This window comes from Crinia signifera, chromosome 6 (assembly GCF_055691185.1).
Source record: "Crinia signifera chromosome 6, ASM5569118v1, whole genome shotgun sequence".
NCBI classification, from domain to species: Eukaryota; Metazoa; Chordata; class Amphibia; order Anura; family Myobatrachidae; genus Crinia; species Crinia signifera.
The window spans coordinates 186861149-186881091 of record NC_139222.1 but is presented as its reverse complement, the minus strand read 5'-3'; the positions used below and the strand labels follow the sequence as shown (position 1 = coordinate 186881091).

Genomic DNA, 19943 nt, shown 5'->3' with positions numbered 1-19943 from the left:
CCCTACAACTAAAGGACCATATCCATTCATACTGGACCACAAGAATTCTGCACGTTAATGCACCTTATAATCGAATCATCTTTTAAACAAAATTATCTACAAAATAGATCCTGCGTTTACATAACGGAGTCATATACTACTGATCACAACCAGTACCTCCAATAGACCCGAGATCATCTAAACTTTATGGAAGCTGCCCCCTGAACCTTCCTAATAGGGACCTTAAACTCCTATAATATTCGTGGATCCACACCTACATTTTGTCACTAAGCCTGTAGATTGGCCCAAACCCCATATATGGATTTTATCTTGTACGAGTACTAAAAGTTGACCAAACCACATACTTGGGAATCTTATTGTTTTTTACCCCTGATGAAGTCGTTCTGACGAAACGCGTTGGGTTTCAATAAAGAACTTTTTTATACCTTGAACAGACTGGCACGTCTCATTCGGAAAAGTGACAAGGATCAACTGTTATTACAAAAATTGTATCAGTATTGTATGTTGCATTGAAATAACTAGGTGGTACACTAATCAGCGCTCTCCAATAGAACCCCCCCTTTTCTATATATATATATATATATATATATATATATATATATATATATATATATATATATATAAAACAAGCATGTACATGTAATTATGAAGCATTATTATAAACTGGGTAACTTAATTTAGCACAAAACCTTTCTCTGGGAAAAAAAAAGTAAATTTCTTTTGTGCCTTACAAACTATATATATATATATATATATATATATATATATATATATATATATATATATATATAATAAGAACATGTACAGCAAATAATAATTTTAATGATTAATTCCTCTTTCCTTTGTGACCGTTATTTTTTCCAGGGACTACAATATTTGAAATGTTAGAGCAAATAAATACGTCTGTTTAATTTGTATGTACAGTTTAAACCTTTTGTGTTTCCTCCCTGTTCCCTGTGTCGCACATAAGCTGATGATCCCTCTGGATGTGAAACTAGCTTCTTTGGAAGCCAGAGAACCATGAAATCCCCGTAACACCCTTCTCCTTACGAGGCAGAGTGCCACTTCAGTGTGATCACCCCCACCCCCCCATTCTCTTCACCCCTCTAAAGCTTGGATACCCCTCAGAGTCACGCAGGAATGTCACACCCAGACCCCGCAGCAGGTGGAGAAGACAAGGGACAACGTTCCCCACAACACGTGGCTGCATATTTTGGAAAGAACTTTCAGAAGAAACAACACGTTGTACAGTTCAAGGAAGGACTCCGTAAGTCCTCATATCCTTGTCTCATAGAAGGTAAGAATATGTCCGCTTTAGAATTTGTCCGCGTTATGTTATTGCCAATACAGACACTAGTAAATAACACTTTGATTTTGTGCTTTGTGTGACTTGTTTAAAATATTATAAGATTGTATTTCATACTGAGAGGACAGAATGTACTGAGGTATAATTTTCCTGTAATAACAGAAACCAAAATCCTATAAAAGTATGTCTGTGTTTTTATACATGCATGTCGTGAGGTATAATACAACAAAGTAATGGGTTTTTTTTTCTGAAAGTTTTTTTTTTTGTTATTATTTAAATCTTCGACCAACTACTAAATGCCTTGAATTAGTCCCTGATAATTATTTTGGCATTGCAGAATACCAAGTGGCTGGAATAATGCTCGCCATTCATCTCCCACAGGCTAATCTGCAAGAAAAAGCCACTGAGAGAGACACAAAATGCTATTTGCCTACAATTGAATAGAGCTGTCACTCCAGAAATGAAACAGGCCAGATTGTTTCAAAATTGTCTCTACCATACATTTCACTTGCTGGGTAGAAAAGAATAACTTTTTCTCTATGATCCCTTTTTTTTCCTGTGCGCCTGACCTAAAAAAATATATAAATAAAAAATCATATATCTACTGATGAATTAATTTTTATTATTATACATGTTTTACAAATATCAGCTTAGGGTTTATTTGTGCAAATACATATTTGAGATGTAATTTATTATTGTTATCCGATTAAAGTTACTCAGATGTTTAAGATTAATTTTGAGCAACATGATAAATGATCACAAGTTTATAGTTGTCAGGAAGATGAATTTTGGGAGTCACACTAATCCATTGGGGAAATTTATATAATGAAGAAAGAAACAAATGCTATAGACTTTATAGGATGTGAATGTATACTGTAATATGATTGAATTGGAATCAATATATAAAAGAGGTCTATAAAGTTGTATATTGGCAAAAAAAAAATGATTATAAAAGTATCAGACGCTGGAAATAGATGGAACAAGAATATTAGAGGTATTTCATTTGGTTCAACAGCTGCACTAATTTTCCCTATTGTTTTTACATTTTTAATTAGTAGGAGTCCTTTAATTCAGATATAACTAATGATGGTACCCTAGTTCTGGCCTTCTTATATAAACTATTACTGTTTACCCCTCAAGATTGTGTATCTGGTTCCTGTTGGCTGTAAGTCCTGTGAGTGCTACCTGAACTGTCTTAGTTATATGTGAATTAGTGCCGACTGACTGGTCTCTCTCTCTCGATCTCTCTATCTCTCTCTCTCTCTCTCTCTCTCTCGGGTTTTCATTTTTTTCTCCAGTATTTTATAATGATATATTTTGTAACATATATCTGCCACATAACTTTAGTAATATTGTTAGAATATTTACAAGTGATGTGGCTGGTTGGCTACTAGGATTGTGCAGCCCGGATTAGCACTATGTATAACATAGCCTGTTATTACTTTGTACAATAATTCACTAATCATTGACCTACTGTAGCAATGTGGCTGTTAGGGTATTTGATGTAGTATTTATAACTGAAATGGAAAAAAAAATACCTTAGTGTAATCAAATTTGATGCCCCGTCTGTATTACTTTTTCCATCCGAGCATATTCCACTGATCAAACTTATACCCCTCTGAAGGGGAGCGCTGCGTTACTGATCGTCAGTAATAAGTGCTAGAGGAATCATGAGTGGAAAAAACTGTGTCAGTGGTCTGCTAGCATTTGTAATAGCTGCAAATAGGAATAGCATTTGTCATAGTGATCGGTTGGTTCGTCTATTGAAAAACGCTTATTGGGACATTACACCTCAATCATATTTTAATCAACTGTGAGACTTTAACATTTAAACATTTTATAGCTGATTGCAGGAATGGAAATGATGTGGTCAGATGTAGGAATCACCATATGTGCTACACATTGTAAATTCTGCAAGAAGTAAATTAGCTCTTAAGCCCCGTACACACGGGCGATGGGGAACCGCTCTGAGCGACATACTTAACCCTTTGAATGCCAAGAGAATTTTTCTAAATATGTGTGAAAATTGCCAAGCACACATTTATATTCATCATAATGACCTGTAATGTTTACCTTTTATATAGTAATTATCATCTTTAATTTTACACAACATTTTTTATTTGATTTTATATAACAAATGTCGCTGGCATTAATAGCGGAAATCTTGCACATCACATATAGAGATGTTGGCACACAAAAAGTTGATCACGGATCGTTCAGCACACATCGCTGCACACCTGCAATCTGTGCTGAGCGATCTGCGGGTGATGGCAACGTGGGGAACCGAGCATCGCCATAGCTGGGGTGCATACAAACAGAGCGAGCAGTGCTCCATTTCTAAGGGATCTAGTCAGATTGTTTAGAAATTGGGCTGAAATCACCCTGTGTGTGTGTGACCCATTAGAGGGTATTTTTCATAACTTGGAAAGCTATACAATTGTGAGAGATAAAGTACCTACTAATCAGCTCCTACCTTATTTTTCAAACACAACCTGTAAAATGTAAGGCAGAAGCTGATTTAGTACTTTATTTCTCACAGTTTTATCCCTCTCTGAGCTTAGATAAATACACTTCTTATAATTAGTAATATGGATTAAGTATTTATAAATGGTGTGATTGTCTGTTGAGATTTTTACAGCTTTGGTTAGCACTATGCAAATCAAAGCATGGTCAGGTAAGTCAGTATGCGGCTGAGACCGAGTGTGAGCTTTGTTGCTCTGTGTTACACTATTGAAAATGTAAATTAATTTGCATTTTGTTAATATGGCTACTACCAGAAAGGCTGTGATCAGTCTATCCAACAATTAGCATATTGACTCCTCGAAGTAGAAAAGAAGTAAGCAACCTAATACAACTTTTGTAGAACTACAAATCTCAGGCACAAATTTGCTAAACCTGATATAAAAGGACCTGTTTTGAATGAGATTGTAGGATATTCATTCTGGGAATGTTGCTGGATGCTTGTCTTTTGTTTTGTGAAAAGTACCTATTTTTGGTCTTTAGGGGATATACTGTAAAAAAAAAAAAAAAAAACCTAGTCTGAGCTTAAATTGCATGTAATACCAGTTCAAGTAATCTAGTTACTGTGCATGTCATTTATTGCATGCGATAGTTATCTATTTATCATAATGCCAGCATTCTGATACTTCATTAAATATACAAATGGGTTATAATATATATGCATCTGTCAGGGTATCCATCGCTACCTGGAAGTGCCGATTTTGGGATCGCTGGCACCCTGTGCGTCTGCAGTCCCAGGCAGTGAGCATGTAATCCCCTGAGCAATGAGCAATTAACCCCCCTGGGCAGCAAGCATGTAACCCCCCCCCCCCCCCCCCCCATGGCAATAAACATGTAATCCCCTGGGCAGCAAGCATGTAACCCCCCCCTGGTATCGAGCATGTAACCCACCCTCCCCACCCCCTCGGCAACAAGCAAGAAACCCCTGGCAATGTAGGTAAGGGGCACTTATGTGGCATAATATGTCATAAGCAATACGGTGTATGGTATAATATGTAATAGGCATTACGGTGTGTGGTATAATGTGTAATGGGCATTACGGTGTGTGGCATAATGTGTAATTGTCATGTGCATAAGGGGCTCTACCTGGCGCAGTGTGCCTAAGTGGTACGACGGTACTTATGTAGTATCTGGGCTGCCGATTTTTTGATTGTATGCCTTAAGTTAAGGCATACAATCAGATGCGATGCGATGCGATATCGCATCGCATCGCATCGCATCCGATATCGGATGCGATGACCCGATTTTTCCATAGGAATCAATGTTAAAATGATTCCTATGGAAAAATGGGTCCTTTTCATACCCCTACTATCCAAGTGGGCATGGAGTTGGATATAAACCTGTGGCGAGCGTAGCGAGCCACCGAGCCCGAAGCGTGGCGAGCGAAGCGAGCCCCGCGAGGGGACGGTATTCGTCCCCTCGCGGGGCTCGCTTCGCTCGCCACGCTTCGGGCTCGGTGGCTCGCTACGCTCGCCACAGGTTTATATCCAACTCCATGCCCACTTGGATAGTAGGGGTATGAAAAGGACCCATTTTTCCCATTGAATTCCATGTTAAAATGGACTCAGTCCATTTTAACATTGATTCCTATGGAAAAATCGGGTCATCGCATCGCATCGCATCGCATCGAATCGCATGGTCGCATGCGATGCGATGCGATCTCCCGATCCGACCCGATTTAGAAATCGGCAGCCCAGATACTACATAAGTACCGGTACGACTGTGTTTTTGCAATGTGATTGGATATTGTTATGGGGACATGCTCCTTCCCCACAAAGCCACGCCTTCATTTTTTTTACATGTGACTTTAGTGTGATCTGTCCCTGTTTTTAGTGTGTGGTGGTTGTGTGTGTGTGTGTGGGGGGGGGGGGGGGGGGGCACTAATTCCTATTCTGGCAAATACACACTTTTCTTTCATGGAGACTACAAATTTATAGTTTGCAACAGGACACAGAACACCCTAGCACCGGCCCTGTATATATATATATATACACACACACACACACATAATATACATTCATGAATGAATTCCTGTGTCTAACTAAACAAGCTCCGTACAAGTTAAAGTGTAATACAGTTTGTTAAATGCAGTTTGTTGCTGCCTGTAAAGTGAAGTACAGTTGTGGAGTCTTGTTCTAACTAAAGGTGCCTTAGGGAGATATGTGGTCTAGCCGAACAGCTAGTTAGGCGACCTACTAGAGCACATAAGACCTTTGGCATTAACCTTTCAAATGCCACTTCACCTCCATGTTTAGGGATAGAGAGAGTCACTTCCACCGTTGATTACTGGACATTAGAAATTTCTGTGCTGCCTGAGGATTTGACACCTTAACGAGTGTCTGGGGCAAGATGACTTAATTGTTAAGAAGTGACACTTAGAACCTCCCACTAAGAAAAAGTGTAAGTTACAAATTGGAACTGACAGCACATTACCTGTGTAACTGGATTCCAGGAAAAATCATACAGCACAGTTGTCTGCTGGACACAACATGGACGTTGGATCTAAGTTACCAGCTCCAGACAGAAAGAGACATTGGTGAGTTGAGTTGGCCTTTATTAGCTATGTGATAAGGGCTGCTATTAAAGTGAAATCAGATGGTGGAATGAAATATTTCAAAACCTTTTTATAAAGGAACAGAGTGGGTAAATATCCAGTGATACTATTTTCATTCTGCAGGTATGTTAGCTGCAACTGCATAGTTTTGGTTATATATATATATATATATATATATATATATATATATATATATATATATATATATATATATATATATATATATATATATATATACTATACTGTATAACACACACACACACACACACACTGAATATATACTATTTTAATATTTGTGACAGATAAAAAGTAAATACAACTTCACTCATTCACTTTAGTGGTACATTAATATTGCTATTGTATGCCAGGGCATTGCTATTCCTATAGGAAGACCCTGTGTTTACCCACTTTTGTTTAATCACTGCTGTTTCCAATTGTGAAGTGCAAAGGAATTGGCTGCGCTATATTATAAACTGTTTATAGATAAATAAATAATAAAAAAAGTGAACATTATGCAATAGAACTCGGGATAAATTTAAGGCCATTGTCTACCTACAAAAATGGGAGATGAAATTGGGCAAGAATCATTTTGTAATGTGTCTTTAATTACTCAACATTAACTCTAACTAGCTCTGTATTTGTTTAAACTCCATTGGGTTTATCTGATCCTTGTCTCTTGCATATTGTCTTGAAGTGTATAAATAAAAATATGCACGAATGTATTCACTTGTATGAGTAGTGCGCCAGCCCAATGAATCGTTCCATTCAACCTTTTGCTTTTTTCAGGAAGTATCAATTAATTGGCAGTAACAGAAGTTGTTTGGTAGATAGACTTTGTTTTACCTCAAAATAAATTCTCGACCAAAGAGGTCACCCTAGTTCATCCTGGGACTAGAGAGAGCTCTGAGTGTCCAGATGATGTGAAAGTAACACCCCTTTGACAGAGGCAAGGAGAAAACAAGCGGGCTGTCCCCATATCAACAGAAAGTGACATTCACACATTCTGCACTCAGCCATTCAGCAGTCATTGTTTCTCAAAGACAAAGTTGTCTGGTTGCTTTTGTCATATCGATATTAAAATCATTAAAAGCCTTTTCAGTATTGAAATCGTCGTGGGACAAAGGTCAAATCACTTGGTTTCTCATCTAATTCGGACTGAATATTAAATAGCTCCTAGAAGGTACTCTCAATGGCTAAACATGCATTAACAGATTGGGCAGAGGGGGGAAAACACCGCCCATCCAAGCACAGACATATAGGCCACTGTTCTGGCTAAAGAGCCACTGTCCTTTTATTATTGGATCGTGAATAGTGAACATTTTTGATTTGCAAACCAATGTTTTCTGTTGGTTAAAACAAATAAACAAATATGGCAGTTACTGGGGCCAATTGTCTGCAATGATCTTGCAGGTGCTAGTCATCGCGGCAGTGGCCAGGATTTATGGCGGCCCAGATTCACACAAAAGTGCTCGCTGACCCGACCCATAGGGCTCTAAACACTTTTGTGTTTCAGCCCCGCGAAGTGTGCTGTTGTTGGTGTTAAAACATGTACAATAGGTTTGACCCCCTGCTCTTTTTTCTTTTTAATAAACATGCTGTTCCTTTTATGTTCACTGTACTGCCATACAACAAAGCAAAACCTTCCAGCCCTCCTATTATTATATTACTGCACGGATGCTTTAGTCAGGGCTGATTATAAGTGCTTAGTATCACCGCTGCCACCACCCACAAATATTCTGCTAGAGGTACTTTACAAGAACAAAATCTTAGGGCCACTTATGATTACCAGGTGGCAATGCGGAGACTTCCCCTCATTTAGGCTGTATATTTCACAGCGTGGCATTTAAGCAATACTAGTGATTTTTACACACACACACACATATATATATATATATATAGCAAAAAATGTCCTGTTGCGCAGAATGTCCCACTTGATCAGTTCATCTTTAAAGAGTTCCACATGGGCTTAAAATCCTCCAGATTCTTATTGCTGCCACTTCCAATAAAGGTCTTACCACGGACCAATAGAACATGTAGAGAAGAAAGAGATGGAGGGTGCAAATTAGATATAGTCAGGATAACACTTTTAATAAGTATCTCATACAAACATCTTAGTTAAAATCATTCAGCCGTGCATTGAGGCGGCCAGTGCCTCCGGAAATCTCCAACCACACTTCAGCGTCTACAGGCAGTAGAAATGGCTTCTCACACAGGGAGGACAGGCAGATTAGAAGCAAGGGGTTTAATATCCTGTAGGCCACACCCAATGCGTTTCATCATGGTTAACTTCATCAGGGGGTGTGGCATTACATCTGGGTGCATGATATATATACCCAGACTCAATCACTATCTGATGAATTATTCAACAGGTGAGCGGAACAGATAGAACTCAGCAGATAATTATGTATTTTGTGATATATCAGAATCGGGCTAGCATACAAAATATATGTATGCATAACAGCTTAGTATACATGAATATATATATATATATATATATATATATATAGCGCGTGGCTGTAACTAAGTACAAACAGACAGCGGCACTCAGTGGGGTTTTCAACAAAAGCGTGTGTATTCTCCAACGTTTCGGGGACTAGCCCCTTTGTCAAGGTGCAGGAACAACAATGTGCAAAATAACATGTCTAGCTTAATCACTATCTGATGAATTATTCAACAGGTGAGCGGAACAGATAGAACTCAGCAGATAATTATGCATTTTCATTTTGTGATATATCAGAATTGGGCTAGCATACAAAATATATGTATTCATAACAGATTAGTATACATGAATATGAATATATATATATATATATATATATATATATATATATATATATATATATATATATATATATAGCAAATCGATAGGTCGCACAACGCTTAGATTCCAATGGTGTCCGTGCCCGGTTTTATATATTCATATAATTGCCATCCTTATGGAGAACGTATCCCTTTAGGAAGAAACCAGCACTGGACTAGATACTTTGTAGCAAAAACTTTTTTATATATCCAACTCAGGGAATAGCTTTACAATAGTAGTGTTCAGCAAGCAGATGACGCCAGGCCACGCCCCTATGTGTTTCATCACTGGGGACTTCGTCAGAGGACTCCCGCTGAAGAAGTCTCTGATGAAACACATTAGGGCGTGGCTTGTGATACCCATTCTCTGTGCATCCTGGCATCTCTCCTGGCTTGTGTCTCCATGGCTCACAGTTTGTGAGATTCTGCGGCGCAATCCAGCGTTTGTGGTTCCTTCAGTTCCAGAGATCGAGGAGGTTACAACATAATGGGCCTTATTCTAGTTCACTCTTTCTGACAAAATCCTTCTTAGATGGACAAAACCATGTGCACTGCAGGGGGGCAGATGTAAAATGTGCAGAGAGAATTAGTGTTTTACAACCTTTTTTGGGGGCGTAAGCAACTCAAGACAAAATAAACCGCCTGAAGAGCTACTATATTTTTTAAAATAAATAAATCTGCATAATAATCAAAAATGCACTTTACACATTATGCCACACACTGTAACACCCCTGACACATTATGCCACATACCTCAATGCCCCCAACACAATATGCCACACACTGCAATGTCCAATATGCCGCATACATACCTCCCAACACCAGAGGCAGTGGAGAAGGAACATCTGCAAACCACATCCCCCATTTTTTCCGCTATGGGGGCATGGCCAGTGCTCTGAGAGATGCTGGACATGCCCCCAGCCTCTCTGAATAGACGTTGTGCCATATATTCACATGCCACCAGCAGTGCCAGTTACACAATGCCCCCAATACCCGCAGTTATGCCATAAACACAATGCGCATCAGCAGTGCCAGATAAACAATGTCTGCCCGATTGTGGTGCCATTCTAAATATATTCTCTGACGAGTACCAAAAAATGGGTGTAGCCACATGGGGTGCGGACAATGAAAATGGGGGTGAGATACACATATGCTCCCAATAGTGCAGTTGCAGATATACATATGCCCAAATGGTTCCAGATATGCCCTCACTGTGCCAGCAGCAGCACAACTCACCGTTGTTGTTGCTCCTGCTGCTGCCGGGGATAGGAAAGTCCGGTGTCCCTGTGCTGGCTGGCCTGGTTGTCTGTCTCTGTCTGTCTCCTCCATCTCCTCCTCGCTTCCCTTATGACGGCAGGAGAGCACAGCACATCACGCATCTTTCCTTCCCCCTCACTTCCCTGTGACTGGGCCGTCAGCAAATCAAAGCTCACAGGTCGGCTCCTGATTGGCTGACGGCCCAGTGACAGGGATACATAGTGAGGGGAAGGTGAGATGCGCGATGCACTCTCCTCCCCTCAGAACTAGTGGTGGCGAGCAATGGAGGGAGGGATGGGAGGTTGGCTGCAGTGGTCGAGCCACCCGGATCGTTACCGCGAGCTACCAGTAGCTTGCGAGTGATGCGTTGGCGACCACCGAACTAACGTAATTTTTCAACCTTAATTACTATGTTGCTATGTAAGTTTCCCACCTGTAAAGTATTTAGTGATCCTGGCACTCCCTGCTATAAATGGGGGGAGTCTTAGAGGATGAACCCCCATATAAATTCTATTAGGGGAAAGTGAAAGCCCCATACGCGCCAAATGACATTGAGTGCCACAGTTCAAAAAATACAGTTTTGAGTGTACACACTGAACGATATACGTAAACAATATTGTTCAGTAACATTACTGGTAACCAGTGAACATGCTGGTCATTGTTTGTTAACGATATTGAGTGTACACACTAGATGTTTTATTGAAAGACATTCCTCTGGGCCCTACTGAGCGATATCTTTTAAATTCTCATCTCGTGTGTACTGGGCTTAATCACATTTTTTTCATAAGACATTTTGGAAACTAAAGGCCCATACACACTGGGTAACTTTGAGCTGAAAGCTGCTCAAAACAGCCTGTTTGAGCGGCTTTCAGCTCAAAGCCACCCAGTGTGTATACCCCGGCGTTGAGTGCTGTTGCGCGCTCCCGCATCATCACCGGGAAGGCAGTTCATCTGCTGGTTATACCAGCAGATGAGCGGTGTTGAGGATGGCTTTGCATAGCGCTGCGCTATGCAACGGCCCCCTCCGTCTGCGCCAGGCAGGGGGAAAGCGGCTCAGTGTGTATGTACTGAGGAGCTTTCCCCACAGCGGTGATTGACATCATCGCTGTCTATACACGTTGGGCATGGACCTTTATCTTGTTAATATATAAGTCTCCAATGGTATACCATATGCCTACCATTCCAACTACAGTTATATGGTTTTGGAATCAGGGCTGAAGTAAGGCGTTTCTTCTCCCTTGGTCAGCCCACAAGCACATGTAATCTATGTATGATGTGACAGAAGATGGGGCTTTCAGTAGATTGCTGAGCATTGAGTGTGTCCTAGGCAGGGGCATAACTAGACCTGTCTGGGCCCAATAGCAACATTTTTAAAGGGCCCCCTCTGCCAGAATGAGGGGGGTGGTTTGGGGTCAGAATAGGACCAGACAGGAGCTACGTGAGGGGGAGGGTTAAAATTCTGGTGGTGGTGTGTTTAAATGTATGCAGCTGGAGGTGCACTGTGACTTTACTGGCTGGGGTTTAGGTGGTGGGCAGTTAGCGGACAGGGATGGTGGGGGCCACTGGAGGATGGTTGGTTAGATGGGGGGCATTGGGCTGTTTATGGTTGGTTAGATGGGGGGGAACTGGGCTGGGGACAGGAAGTGGTTGGTTAGATGGGGGGAGGGGTAGCAGTGGGCCAGGGATGGTTGGTTAGATTGGGGGGCACTGGGCAGAGAATGGGTGATATGGGAGCACTGACCTGGGGATTGCTTGTAGGATCCACGCACTTTCTTCAGGTTCAGCTCCTGCTGCCCGCTGATTTCACATGCAGCGCTGGGGCCTGGTGGGAGCCGCCATTTCACTACCCCCACTGGATTTACATTCATCGCTAATGCTGGGCGGGAGCCACCAATTCATTCCCCCTGCTGGTCTCACGTTCAGGGCTGGATCCACGGCTGAGGCCAGGGGAGAGAGGGAAGCTGCCAAGACCCCTGAGGGGTCTCACAATCAGTGGTGATCCCGGGAGGAATCAGAGCAGTGGATTGGGGACAGCCCGGGAGCATTAGAGAGTCCACGCTGGTGACGACGCAGGGATGGAGGGGTGTGGATAGAGAATATCTTCCGCTCACATGCACAGAGGTGGCCTCAGCCATACTTCAAAGAAGGTACAGGGGAATGTCTGCTCGGGCCCCCAAGCCTCTAGGCCCCATAGCAGTTGCCCCCCCCCCCCCCCCTCTATAGTTATGCCACTGGTCCTAGGGACATGCCAGGCAGTTCTCCAGGCTGCTGGATACCATTCTAGGCACCCTGCAAGCCAAATAGAGGTGCCACAGTAGCAGCGCCGACCACTCGACCTTTTGACTGTCAACCTAATGCTTGTGTCGGCCTAATGACCTGTCCACCTAGACCCATGTTGACCTTGCTGCATGTCAACCTGATGGTGTCGTCCCGTTGCTTGTCGACCACCATCTTGTAGACCTAATGATCCATACCCCCTTTATAAGAGAACGATTAATAACATTTGCAAATGTGATGAAATATAGTTTTTCTTCTCTTCATAAGCATATGTAAATATTTCAGGTTCCAATGAAACTGGCCATATTCAAAAGTATGTTTACTGTAGTTTTGAGGGAACATTTCTTTAAGACTGTTGCTGTACATACAGTACAGTATGTACAGTATCTGAATGGATAAACCAAAGAATCTGGCTTCTGGGATTATCGGCCTTATTCTAGTTCACTCTTTCTGACAAAATCCTTCTTAGATGGACAAAACCATGTGCACTGCAGGGGGGCAGATGTAACTTGTGCAGAGAGAATTAGATTTGGGTGGGGGTTTTACTTCAAAGTGAGATCTATATTGCAGTGTAAAAATAAAGCAGCCAGTATTTACCCTGCACAGAAACAAAATAACTCACCCAAATCTCTCTGCACATTTTACATCTGCCCCACCTGCAGTGCACATGGTTTTGTCCATCTGAGAAGGAATTTGCCTCTAGTGAACTACAATAAGGCCCTTTATGCCCAAGGCAGAGGTTGATTTTGAAAGGAGCATCATTTGTTTTGTTATCAGTAGTTTGATTGTCACATATGTGGGTTTAGCATTGCTAATTGTTGCAAGCATGGTCATCGGAGCTCACAACACAGACTACTTTCAAATTATTATTTTTCTGAACCGTTATGCTGGAGCGTAAATTTCTTTACGGTCAGAACAGTCAAACTTTGGAACTCTCTTCCCAGAGAGGTGGTAACGGCTGGCTCATTAAATGCGTTCAAGGCAAAGTTGGACAAACATTTACTGGAGAAAAACATCCTTGGGTACAAATAAGAAATATAATCTGTCTGTAAAATATTAGAACCTACCAAATCAGCAATGGATATCTATACCAGGTTGAACTAGATGGACGCAAGTCTTGCCTTACCTACTATGTAACTATGTAAGAACGTCACCGCTGGCGATCCGCCAGCAGCTTGGCTCGCCATCTGACTGAGACGCGCATGCGTCTCATTCTCCGTCGGCGGGGCGACGGGAACCCTGTCCGTCTCTGCTTCAGGGAGATGGACAGGGTTAGGGGGGGTGCGGGCAGGCGGCGGGGACCTCGGGTGACCGCCGACAAGCCAGCGGTGACCCGGGGGAAGTGCTGGAAGTGGGATATGCGCGCCTCTCGTGTGCACGCTCCCCTTCTCGCTATACAGATGGCGGCTGGCGGGGGATGGCGGCTGGCGTCGCCATCGCCATACCCTGCAAAGATGAGCCATGCCCCATCTGTACAGTATGCTCAGGCATTATACTGTGTACTGTAATTAAGATCTTCAACTGTATCTTTACCTGGGTTGGTATCGTTTGGTCTACAACAAGTAGGTTGACAAGCATTGGGTCGACACCACTAGGTTGCCATGCAGCAAGATTGAATTGGGTTAAGGTCAACATAGCTCAAGGTCGACATGGATCTAGGTCGACCTGACATAAGTTTGACACAAGCATTAGGTTGACATGGGGTAGGTCAACAGTCAAAAGGTCGACATGGGGTTTTTCACTGTTTTTTACCAGAATGTCGACACAGTCGAGATGGACATAGTTTGAAGTGCACCGCATCCCCTTCGCTCGCAACGCTTCGGACACGATGCCTCGCTACGCTCGGCACACTATTTTATTCTCCCACCGCGCCCTAGTGGATGGTAGGGCATAAAATACCGCCTGTCGACTCAAAAAAACTGTGAAAAACCCCATGTCAGCCTTTTGACTGTCGACCAAGCCCATGTCAACCTAATGCTTGTGTCGACCTATTGTCATGTCGACCTTGACCCATGTCGACCTTAACCCATGTCGACCTTGCTGCATGACGACCCAATGCTTGTCGACCTAGTTGTTGTAGACCTAATGACCGTATCCCGTTTACCCTGTATGACACGGTACGTTACCTTATAAATATAATAATAATAAAACTAATTAATGACCTTCATTGCCAGACACACTGCAGAGATCCATTTTACAGTGTAATATACTCCGTGTGAGTGCATTGTATACCATTTTGAATTATCTTTGGCAACAATACTGCACAAATAAATGCTGCAACTAGGCCTCCACTGACAACTATGTATCTAATATAGACACGCAGGGGCTAATTCAGCATGAATCTCTAAATAGAAAAATCGCAAATTATCAAATGACTGTGCATGCGATAGGGGAATTAGTGTCAGATAATGCGTATGGTCTGTAAAGCAGTCCTCTTGCAGTGCGACATTTCATTGATATATTTCTTTGATTACAAATGACTGCACTGGGGTAATTCTGTCCTTCAGGGAGCCTGCAGGTTGCTGGCATCGACAATGCATACACGCTTGCCGATGCTGGCAGGGAGGGAGCGACAGTGGGAGCGCGGGCCATTCTGCAGTCCTCCCTTGATGCGCAATATTGAGTGTACACACTAGATGACCCTTTCTGAGCAATCTTGTACAATTTCCTCTAGTGTATATGGGGCTTTACAGCATTTTGGGGCCGATTCTGGATCACTCCTTATCCAAATTCAGCCCCTGCCCCGATGGTCGGGTTTGCGCATGCACATTTCTGCACACTTGCAAACCCCAACTGCGAACTTACCGGGCAGTGCGCAGAGGGGAGGTAGGGTTGGGGCGCCCAGCAATTTATCGGAGTCCACATGAAAACGCTAGGTGTACCCATGGGTACACAGATGGCCAATTCCTGCCAGGGGCGGGCAGTTGACATCATATGACGTCCACCTGCCCCTGTCTGTCCCGGCAGCCGCAAATATAAGTCAGTTGATATACTATACTCGCGAAGGCAGAAGAAATCATTCGATGGTCGGCGACCATCGAATGATTTCTCCTGCAGCAGCATGCGAGGGGATGTGTCTTCCTTACACATCCCCTTGCACCTTTGCGAAAGGAAACCATGGTGGGGGGATGGTATTCGTCGGGGCGGCAAACCATGTGCTCGGTATGCAAGCTTCACAGCTTACTGAGCTGACTAGAATCACCCCCTTTGTCTTGTGCTCCAATCTTCACATCACATGCGTCTCCAGAGTACTTTCCGAATGTAGTAATCACTACTGACCAGTAGATGTCAGTTCTTTCCAACTAACTGTCTCTTGCTGTGCCGTTGTATCAGTAGAGAATGTGGTTTGCATGTGTTTGTTGACAATCTAGTATACATTGATGATATTCTGCTTTCACAGGTCCAGCAGAAAGCAAGGAAGAAAAATAACCTGTCTTTAAAAATTATATAAATATTATATTATTATAAAATATATATATAGTGACAAGAACACTGGAATAGTGTTTGAGGGCAGGTATATTTGTCCCAGGTTATTGTCTGAAGGTGCGTACACACAGGCTATAATCGCTGGCAATATGGCCGCTGAGCGACCATATTGCCAGCGATTGGAGTGTGCACCGGCGATAAATCGCCGGGTGCGCGCTCCCATTTTTAGCCCCCTTATGATCGCTGGTCTCACTTACTGCAGTAGTGGATTTTACTAGGAGGCCTGCAGTCCTGCAACCCAGAGGTAAAATCCACCACTATTTGGTACATACAGTATGCTCAGGCATTATACTGTGTACTGTAAATAAGATCTTCAACTCTATGTTTACCCAGGTTGGGATCGTTTGGTCTACAACAACTAGGTCGACAAGCATTGGGTCCACACTACTAGGTCGACATGCAGCAAGGTCGACATGGGTTAAGGTCTACATGGGTTAAGGCAGCAAATCAAATAAAGCAGTGTCCTTCCATAACATGGCTTTAAGTATAAGCCTTGATCTAGATTGACTGGTGCAGTTCTCGAAGTGGGCCTTAAACAACGGTATGACATAGCCGCCGCCCCGCCAAGCACCCCTACCCCCCCCCCCCCGCCGCCCATGCAAACCCCCCCCCAATCCCCCACAGCCTTACCTATCGCGCTGGTCCTGGCGGCTCCGTTCTTCTGCGGAGGACCATCACAAAATGGTCACCCCCATACAGCAGACCGTTTCAGAGAACTGTGTGCTATATGGGGGTGGCCATTTTGTGGTGGTCCTCAGCAGAAGAACGGAGCCGCCGGGACCAGCGAGATAGGTAAGTCTGCCTGGGATTGGGGGGGGGGGGTTAACTATAGCACCACGGCGCCCCCACATGCACAGCGCCCCCCCTCCGCGGTGGCGGGGGCTGCGGTGCTATAGTTACGCCGCTGAGCACTGAACATTTTTTCCTCCCCTTTCTGCACCAGAGATGGAGATTCCGAGGCCATTCACTGCAGCACACAGGAGACTGTGTAGCTGCTGTGACCCGGTGATAGGGAAAGGTGGGGAGATGACAGACTGGACCGGGGGCCAGGGTACATTGTGCCCCCTGCTGTCATTTATTTAAGCTCCGTCGCGGCCGCCCGCCCATCCATCAAAAGAATGGCAGAGAGGTGACAGCCGGCAGAGAGCGGCGTGCTGCCCGGCTGTCTTCAGAGCAGAGAGTACAGAGCTGTGAACTGCCCGTGCCCGGCAGTCTTCAGTGGGTTGAGGCTATTTGAAATCTCGCTCTGGGTTGCGAGACCACTGATTGGCTGACATTCTTCCCACGCTAGATTTCAAATAGCCGCAACCTGCTCTGAAGACTTCCGGGCATGGGCAGTTCACTACTCTGCACTCTCTGCCAGCTGTCACCTGACTGTCACCTCGCTGCCATGCTTTGACGTGTTCTGTATTGCATGTGTGGCATCCCAGAATTGGGCTACCCCCTTTTTGGTGCCACAGAATCATTGGTGGCCAGGGCTGCCTAAAAATACACAGGATTTCGGGGGGTTGCTAGGCAACCACCCCACAGCAGCAAGGAGGACAGCAGGGACTTTAGGACCCAGCAAGGTGCTGGGAGAAGCAGGAAGTTAGAGACCTGCCTGTTGCTGGGCAGATTGGAGTGTAACCAGTTTGCTGTGAGCAGTAAGAGGAACCAGGAAGGCAGTCAGTCAGAAGTGTGCCTGAGAGTAAGGAGTAAGCAGCGTGTTACGCTGGGCGTGCTGAGGAGAGTGGTGAATAGTGGAGCAGAGGCAGGACAGAGCAGCCAGAGAGACCTCTGCAGCAGCTTCCCAGTGGTGATTGATGGTTGGGAGAGAGGGAGAGAGAGCCTGCAGCCCACACTCGTGTAGAGGCGTCCCCGCACAGCAGGACACCCACAGATCCTGTGTGTCCCCAGAAAGCCCTGACAGGAGTCAGCAACAGATGTGCAGGTACCCTGACAACACCCCACATACCAGTTACCCATCTCACCTTCCCCAATAGCCTTGTGGCCTGTCCTCTTTTTCTGCCACAAGTTAACCCAGCACAGTGCCATTTTAGCCTGAGGCACGGCCCAGCATACAGGGACTGCCTTTACCCTCACCCTTCCTTACTTGGAACCGGATAACCCATTTATTCAACCAAGTGCCTTTGACTAGCCAGAACCCGGACCCAGGCCTTTTCTTCAGCAAAGTCCCTTTTCAATGTTGGCATTGTGCCAAAATTACAGACACCTCTTTTGCCTTGGATTACAAATCCCATTACTAGCTGTTTAAAAGACACGGTGCACCTAGGCCAAACAGGTACCTTATTTCTGGAAATACTGTAACTGCGCAGTTCAGGGACTCGCTCTTTTTAGCCTGGACACTTATGGTTATTTATGCAAGGTATAAGTACTGCATACTATGTTCATTCATGTGAAAGCTATTGCATGTCTTGTTTGATGATTTGAATTGGTTACACGACAGTATACCGTGCGAATTGCGGCCTGCAGGTGTTACAGGTGGCCCCATCGCGCACGATATCTTCGTTATAGAATATCTTTATTCTTTCATCTCTAATTGAATTTATTGTTGAACAGTGTATTGCATTTACTGCAGTGTATTGTGCGAAGTGCGGCCTATGGTGCCACAGTGACCCCATCGCGCACAATATCATAAGGGAGAATTGTCTTTTTCATAAACTGCCAATTGTTATCATTGTTATTGCATTGTTTCGTCATTTTCATAGCGGTGATTCACAGTCCTTTTCGCTTCAAAAATAAATCCTTTTTGATCACCGTCCTCACGTGTGGTGACCATTCTGTGTGGTTGTGTTGGGTATTGTCTTCCCATGGTGCCTTTGTCCCTCCGCCCTCTGAATTGCAGGCAAGTGAAGCAGTCAGGTAGCAGCCAAGCAGTGCCGAGAGGAGAACAGGAACATCAGGTAACGGTCACACACCTGCACGTAGTCTGACAACATCACACTTGGCGTCCGTGAACAGGATTCAGCGATGTCAGACTCAGACCAAGCAGAAGCTCCCACATTGACCAGAAGGAGGAGACGACTTCCTGCATCACCTGGAGAAAGAAATCCAGTGTCAATGACGGCGGCACCAATCACCATGCCATACTATTATGGCGCGCCCTGGGTACCGACTTATTCGGGAAACAACACCCCGGGGACGCAAACGCTGAAAGAATTCAAAAACCGGATACTCTCCATGACACAGCTGTACCGGCTCAGCAACGAACAAGCGATTGAAATACTGGTGGGGCAACTGAGAGGCCCAGCACTACGTGAAGTAAGAACGTGGGAGGCCGACGAAAAGGAAACGGTGGAGCAAATTTTTGAAAAGCTGCAAGAGATCTTTGAATCAAAGACAATAGCAGATTTGAAGAGCCGCCTGTACTCGAGAAAACAGCGACCGAATGAACCACTGCGGGAGTATGCACTAAGCTTACAGGAAGCCATGAAGGCCATACAGTTGAGAGAAAAGAAACCAAAGGAACAAGTGGATGAAACACTAACCAACCTGTTCATCGAAGGAGCGCAGGAGGAGGCAGTCAAGTCCCAATTGCGCATGTGGAGACGACAACAACCTGACAGCACCTTCGCCAAATTTAAGGAAACTGTCCTACAAATCCTGGGCCTGAACCAGAGTGGTCGGGATGAAGATGAGGACTCAGCGGAAGGGGAAGCCTGCCACCAGGCCTCAAAAGGGCAAATTGCAGACACCCTATGCCTGAGCAGAGCAGTCACCCAACAGACACAAGCCCCCATGGAAC

General features: G+C 44.1%; 1 protein-coding gene across 1 annotated transcript in view; it reads left to right on the top strand.

The window, feature by feature from the left end:
- The first annotated feature begins 1162 nt into the window (after nt 1-1162).
- The window catches only part of NTN1 (netrin 1), a 202961-nt gene continuing 184180 nt past the window's right edge, over nt 1163-19943 (top strand). Inside the window, exon 1 of the mRNA XM_083148405.1 lies at nt 1163-1297. The gene's annotated coding sequence lies outside the window, so the exon portion shown is untranslated. The remainder of the gene's footprint in view (nt 1298-19943) is intronic.